Here is a 7,964-nt window from a genome sequence, read left to right as displayed (position 1 = left end):
GATATTACAGTGTTTTTAGTCTTAAAGATTCCAAGAATACTCATTGACTCTCATCTTCTCCGGTTTCAAGGCAAATTCTCAAAATGGTATTGAAAATAAAAATCCTCCATATGGATTCCCATTCAGTGCACCTTCCCAAATGCTTTTCATGGAGCAAATATGTTGGATTGTTGATCAGTTTGCCTTATTTCTTGAAGCATCTCCACTACCTTCTTCATCTTTGGTCGTTTTGCAGGCGTGCTGTCCGTGCAGAGTAAAGCCACCTTCAAAGCAGCAAGCATTTCTCTCCTCCAACCGAAGGATACGGTGCTCAGCTTTGCATCGAGTATCTGCTCCGGGGTTTCCCCTCTGGCCGGAGCACCGTGAACCCATTTCACCAAGTCTACTCCTTCACCGAAATCCTCGTCGACGGGTAATCGGCTGGTGAGTATCTCGAGCAACACAACCCCGTAGCTGTATACGTTTCCCGGTGCAGTGACTTGCATTGTGTAGGCATATTCTGGAAGATCGTGCAAATGGTGGTGAGTATGGTAATTTTAAACCATATGAACGGTGAGTTATGGTGATTACCTGGGGGATGTAGCCGAAGGAGCCTGCAACAGCACTAATACTTGCAGTACCTTTGGATGGATCTAAGAGCTTCGATATTTCTATCTCCCGAGCAATGGCTTAAAGTCCGCATCTAAAAGTGCATTACCCGAAGAGATATCGAGGTGGATAACCGCCACATGATGAAGGAAAGCCAATCCTTCTGCTACTCCGACTGCAATCGATAGTCTTCTGGGCCAGTCAGGCTGATACTGGCAGCTTTGAGGACTCGTGAAGAAGTTGAGCTAGTGTGCCATTGGGTAAATATTGATGCAGCAGAAGAGCAACATCTTCATAGATGACAAACCAATTGGTCGAACCAGATTATCGTGATAGAGCTTGCTTAGTCTTTCAAGCTCCCTAATCATCTTGTTTTGGTGATGAATTATGGTTCTGTCCATCATTTCAGTCTCTTCACCGACAGAACCAATCCCGAAGGCATGACTGCCTTGTAAACGACGCTGAAAGTCCCATTGTTGATTTTATTTGAATCCCTTAAAGTGGCTTTGATTACAGCATCAAGATCTACCGCTGCCTGAGATTCTCGACAAAAACATTCCCTGCTATTACTGTCGGTCGGCTACTGGTTGCTTCATCGATAGCGTCCACACTTTTCAATGCCTTCTCTTGTCTCTCCCTCATCATAAAGAGCAAAACCACTACCGTGACCGATATGAACACCGCAAGACCAGAACCAATAACTGCCAGTATAATCCTGTAAGATACCCTATGGTGGTAGTTTGCTGGTCGGAACCAATAGAGTCTGCACATAAGAAACTCAATGGCTCCCCACAGAGCCTATGTTCCTTGAAAGCTAGAATTTGTACTCTTCTGGAACGGTACAAATGATGGTATCGGGCCAGCAAGCAGATTATTAGAGAAATTGACCTCTATCAAGCTCAACATATCCTTAAATTCTGGCGGAATATCACCGAAAGCTGGTTACTGGAGACATCGAGAGAAACCAACTTGTCTAGTTTCCCTAATTCCGAGGGCAGCTCACCATGAAGATGATTGAAGCTCAAATTTAAGGCTATCTGCAAGTTTCGAATATGACCAATCTCAGGAGGGATACTTCCGGTTAAATAGTTGCTACCAAGCTGCAATTCAAGCAGTTTCACACAATTTCCAATGTCACGAGGTATTTCCCTTCGATCAAATTCTGTCCCAAGAGCAAGTACTGCAATCTTGTCATATTGCAAATTTCATTCGGTATAGTACCGTTAAATCCGTTGTTGCTTAAATCGAGCTTGTTAAGATTCTTGCATCCAAGAAATGATATCGGATATCTCCAAACAGAATGTTCCCAGAGAGAATAAGCTCTTGAAGATTCGTAAGTTGTCCGATCTCCGGAGGATTACTCCAGTGAATCCATTATAAGCCAAAATTCAGGAGTGTAAGGTTAGTACACAGAGCAAACTCCGATACGATTTCCCGGAGAGATTGTTGTTATCTGCTTCAAAGTAGGTAAGGATTTCCGATCCTGGGAATTGTTTTTATTCCCGATCCGAATGCTGGAAAGGCCTCTGCAGTTACCAATTGCTTCAGGAAGATAACCAGTGAGTCCGTTCTGGGTGAGAACCAAAATTTCCAGCTTCCCCAAGGCGAAAACGCTCTTAGGTATCGGCCCATCCAACCGGTTCGAATGAAGGTTCAGCAATTTGAGTTCAGAAACCAAGCCTAGATTATCAGGAATTTCACCACCTAAATGGTTCTCATAGGCTGTAAAGACTTTCAAATTGGTCAGTTGTCCCACCCAATGTGGGATAGAACCACTCAATCTATTGCTAGAGACCTGAATATCCTCCAACTTTCCTAGTACCTTAAATTCTTGATGTATCTCTCCTACAAGTAAGTTGTTTGACAAGTTCAAAGATCTAAGGTTTACAAGACCAGCTAACTCCAATGGGATGGAACCTTCAAACTTTTCCATGACAAATCCAGATATTCAAGCTCAGATAAGTTCCCAAAAGCTGAAGGGATGGGTCCATTGAAGTTATTATAAGAAAGGTCAAGATGCTTCAAAGCTTTAAGATTAGAGATTAGAGTGACATTACCTTTAAGCATACGCCTAGAAAGATCAAGCCTTTCAACAAATGAATGGTTCAAGCCACAATGAATGCCCTCCCAGTTGCAGTAATCAGTGGTGTTGTCACCCCAACCAGATACACTACCAAGCTCCTTTTTAATGGCTAACAATGTCGCTTGGTCATTGAGCTGAGCATCAAGAAGAAAGGGTTTTGATAGAATCCCAACCACCAAAAATGAAAAGTACAAAAATGCCATTATTTGAGCTTGGGGAAAACTCAGAATAACATCACCATACTTCCGGATCAAACCCACTTTACTTTTCTCTAACTTTTTGCCGAGCTTGGGGATAAAGACAGAAACTTTCTTGGTGATCAAAGCATCATATTTCCCAGAGATTGAAAACCCAAACAAGGATGAACATTTGCAAGAAATGCTATTAGAGAACAAGTAGTGAAGGAAGCAATCCCATAGTTTTAGGTAAAGAAAGGAGTCCAAGGAACGATTAGAGTGAGAGAGAGAGAGAATAATTAAGGGACTGTCTCATAGAACAAGGGGTGAAAGAGGAAAAGAAGGGTTATTGTTGTTGTTAGGTATGTGTTTTTCTGCAGAAACAAATCAGGGCAAAAGAGGGAAAAGCAGAAAGATAGAGGGAGGGTGTACTAGGTTAGGGAACAGCAAGGACCGTTAATGGAGATAGAGAGTGGATTGGAGGGTTTGAAAAACGATTTTTTAATTTTTTTTTCACGAGAAATGGGCAATGTTGAGTTAATGAAGGCTGAATTGCATGTCTCTTACAGACAAGAAGGGACTGAAAGCTGAAAAGTGTCGTGGACATTATATAACCCTACATTTCCTGTTTCTTATTTTTACACAACTATCATAATTGTTTTTTATTTTCAAAATAAATTTCGTAATAATAATCTATACAACCATTGATGTAACTAATGAGAGATATCAACATGTTTAATTCAATAGTAATTTAATTGATATCGTTTGTATAGATTTTGAGTTTGAATTTTTATGTATGTAAAAAATTATATTTGGAAGATTCATCTATCAAAATCAAATGTGTTATCTAGATTAGTCCAAATTAATTAGGATGAAACCTTAGGATCATGAAGGATAAAAAACACTACTAACATGATGGATAGAAGGGGACACAAGCGGATAGTCCCCTTAAGGGCGGAATTTTTAGAATAATGCAGTTGATTTTTTTATTTCGTAAAATAATGCACATTTGGGATTAATTCTTCAAATGGAGTGATTGCATTAGTCAACCAGAGAGTCGCAAGGTTGCCTATGCGACCAAGGGGAGACGCCATGCTGCAATGTGTCTCCTATCTCCATTATTTTTTCCTGTTTGGCTATGCTCCCCTATGCCTAGATTACCCGATCATTCACATGAATTGTTGCATAACTCATTCATGGCAGCAAACATTGGCTTTTAGGATAGAACTTTATATATATTAGGGTAAAACTTATATATTTTAGGAATAAATAATTCAATAACTACAATATTTGTTGACTCATGTAATCCAATTATGGTTTCAATGTCATCATCTTCTTCAACTATACTTTTATTTGAGGTGCGTAACATATCTTATGTTTCTGGGTCATCAAGAAATGTGACTGATCTCAATGACTTTTGAATTGATGAGGACCCGACACAGATCGATAAACAGTTTTTAGCGCTATTGGAAGGTGTAAATGAAGCCAATGGGACATCTGCGTAGTAGAGTATGGGGCGAGAAGCATACATCATTCGGAATTGAATGTTGAGTTGATTTTGAAATCGGATGAGAGAAATACATTATTATTCCAATGAACTTGAAGAAACCAAGGAACCCATTTGGACGACAATGACAAATTATACGGTGGTGGTGCACCTGATTTCACCATGGATGAAGTTCTGACACTATATCAACATATCTTTCACATGTACGAGATAGATTATGATGTGATGAGGGCACCTGAATGCCCAAACATGGCCCATTTAACTCTATACCACACGGTTGAATCATTTGAAAATTCAAGTGAATTTTCAGTTGGGGTGCATTTTAGAGGAAAAAATGAAGTTACATTGGTGATTAAAGAGTATTCCATCAAATGTCATGCTGATTTCCATATTGCAGAGTCCAACCATAAACCATATATGTGAAGTGTGTTAAATATGGCCCAGAGTACAAGTGGAAGATTAGAGTCTAAAAAATTCACAATCACAATGCTTGGGTCATCACACGGTAAAATGATCCTCACACATGTTTGTGAAACTCTATTGAACAAGACCATCGACTATTAAAATACTCTTTAATAGCCAATGTAACTTCATTTTTTCCTCTAAATTTCATCCCGACTGAAAATTCACCTAAATTTTTAAATGGCACAACCATGTGTTATGGCATTAAATGGGGCATGTTTAGGCATTCAAGTGCCCTCATCACATCATAATATATTTTGTACATGTGAGAGATAGGTGGATATGGTGTTGAAACTTCATTCTTGGCGAAATCAGGTGCACCACTACCTTATAATTTGTCATTGCCGTCTAAATGGATTCCTCGGTTTCTTTAACTTCACTGAAATCATCATGTATTTCTCCCCTATCAATTTCCAGAATCAACATCAACATTCAATTCCGAATGGTGTATGCTTCTCGCCCCATACTTTGCTGCCGCAAATGTCTCATTGGCTTCATTTACACTTTCCAATAGCACCATAAAATTGTTTATCGATTTGTATGTCGGGTCATCAAGCTCACTTTCGAAAGCCATTTGAGATGAATTTTCAGTTACATTTCTTAATGACCCATAACATAAGATATGTTATGTACCTCAATAAAAATACAATTGAAAAAGATGATTATATTAGAACCATGATTAGATTACATGAGTCAATAAATATTGTAGTTATTGAATTATTTGTTTCTAAAATATATAATTTTTAGATATATATATATATATATATATATAAAAGTTTTATCCTAAAAACTAGTGTTTGTTGTCATTTATTGCTGCCATGAATGAGTCATTCAACAATTCACGTTACTTTTAGTGAATTGAGTTTCTTGGTGGTCCTTTAATATGAATAAGTCATGAATAAGTCGGGCAGTCTAGGCATAGGGGAGCACAGCCAAACAGGAAAAAAATAATGGAGGTGAAACACATTGTAGGCATGGTGTCTCCCTTGGTCGCATGGACCATAGTGTGACTCTGGGCGGACTGTAGTAATCATCCTATTTAAAGAATTAATTTTAAATGTGCATTATTTTATAAAATAAAAAACTCAATTACATTATTCTAAAGATTTTGCCCCCTACAAAAATTAAAATTATCATATATTTTATATTTTTATGTATTCTTTGTTAAAAATTTATTTTCATACTTGAAATTTTATAAATATGCACTCTCTTAAAATTTTAGATATTTGTCCCCATAGCATAACTTTTTGTGTCCGTCACTGACTACTAATAGACATGAGTCAAGTTAGATTAGGTTTTTGGTCAATTCAAACCAATTCAATCTCATCTTATAAAAATACATCATTTTCTCGAAATCTAACTCGACCAAGTTTATGATGATTTCATTCAATCGGAAATTTGACTCATCTTTTAAGATAAAACATGTATATGATCTTATCTAACTTGACTCGATCTATCACAAATATATATATATATATATATATATATATTCTTAATTTTATTTGATGAAATATATCTAATTGAAAAAATATAAATTGGATATTATCGGAATTATCTCTAAATATATAAGGTATAATTATATTATTTTTCGAATGATGTCAAGTGAAGTAATTTTCATTCTGAATTGATCTCGATCCGATTCAAATATATTTTAAAATCCCAACTCTACTCGACCTAAACTCGATTTAAAAAATATCGACTCATTAGATTAAGTCAAAATCCGTCAAGTTGGATCTTGTACTTGTCCCTATATCTAACAAGATAATGTAATCTTTTATTTTATAAAAAGACAATATAATATATTAATATAAAAAATAATTTTATTTTTAAGAATAATATTTTGTAGATTAAATATTTTTAAATTATTAATATTTAATTTATTGATTGATATTCAGATTAAATAAAATTTATACGCTCATTACATAATAGCTCTTTGCCTCTTTCAATCAAATTTACTCAATTTTAAAACTCCAAACATTACTTCAAGATTTAATATATCATAATATTGGTAAATTAAATATCTTTTAATAATATGATAATCTGATATTTTAGTCCAGGACCAATACCTAATTTTGTTTTTGAATTATAGTTATAAGTATAGTTAATTAATTAATTTATTAATAATAATTATAAAATCTATTTTTTAAAATAATTTATAAATTATTTTTATTTTTTACAAAATTAGGAATTATAAAAACATAAATTTTTTATTTTTTAAAATTATTATTTAATTATAAATATGTGGAAAACTTAATTTAATTAAAAATGCCTAAAATTTCTAAAATAAAAAAAATATTAGATCATTTGTATATTTTATTTTTCAACGTTTCTCCTATTTTTAATTAATATTATTATAGTTATCAAATTGCAATATGAAATTATGTAATTTTTAATAGTATGGATGATTATAATGTTGTATATATTCAGGATTTACTTAATCTATTGACAATATACTAACATCTTTGTAGACGTAACTGCTTGAATACAAGAACTTTAGAAAGAACAAAATTTCCTTTTAACACTGAGAGATCGAAATATTATTGAAATTTTCTTATAATTTTTTCCACTTTAATTAATATAACATAATTATTGAAATTTTCTTACAATTCTTTTTTCGAAATATGTTTTGATTTTTAATGTAGTAATCATGTCCTTTAATAACTTGATCGTTTAAAACTTTTAATATATTTAAATTAAAAAATAAAATTTTAGTAATAAAAAAACAATTATGAGGTGTGGCATTATGATTGTCTTACTTCATTCTTTAATTATGTGGTTGAAGTTCCATTTTGATCCATACAAATAAAATATATTTTATGATGAATTAATTATCACTTTGGGGAATAATTGACACATGAGGATTAATCAATGTTATAAATATTTAATTTTAATAAAAACTAAAAAAAAATTAATTACTTTTTATAAAATTTTCTTTAATTATAGAGATTTAAGTAATATATAAAAATAAGTTGGAGAGTATATTAAAGTTGGAGAGTATATTAAAGATAATCACTTGATAAAAATTTTAATAATTATTTAATAATATTTTAATAAAATTCAATAATTATTTTATAATAATTTGATATCAATTTATATTTTATAAAAGTTAAAAACAAAAATAATTATTTAAATATAATTAAATAACTTT

At 33.6% G+C, this 7,964-nt stretch overlaps 1 pseudogene; it reads right to left on the bottom strand.

Moving 5' to 3' along the window:
• Positions 1 to 3,315, bottom strand: LOC120188032 (annotated as a pseudogene).
• Positions 3,316 to 7,964: the final 4,649 nt, after the last annotated feature.

The sequence above is a fragment of the Hibiscus syriacus genome, unplaced genomic scaffold, assembly GCF_006381635.1.
Source record: "Hibiscus syriacus cultivar Baekdansim isolate YM2019G1 unplaced genomic scaffold, ASM638163v2 tig00116937_pilon, whole genome shotgun sequence".
NCBI classification, from domain to species: Eukaryota; Viridiplantae; Streptophyta; class Magnoliopsida; order Malvales; family Malvaceae; genus Hibiscus; species Hibiscus syriacus.
Note: the sequence above shows the minus strand (reverse complement) of the source record. Positions and strands in the feature narration are given on the sequence as shown.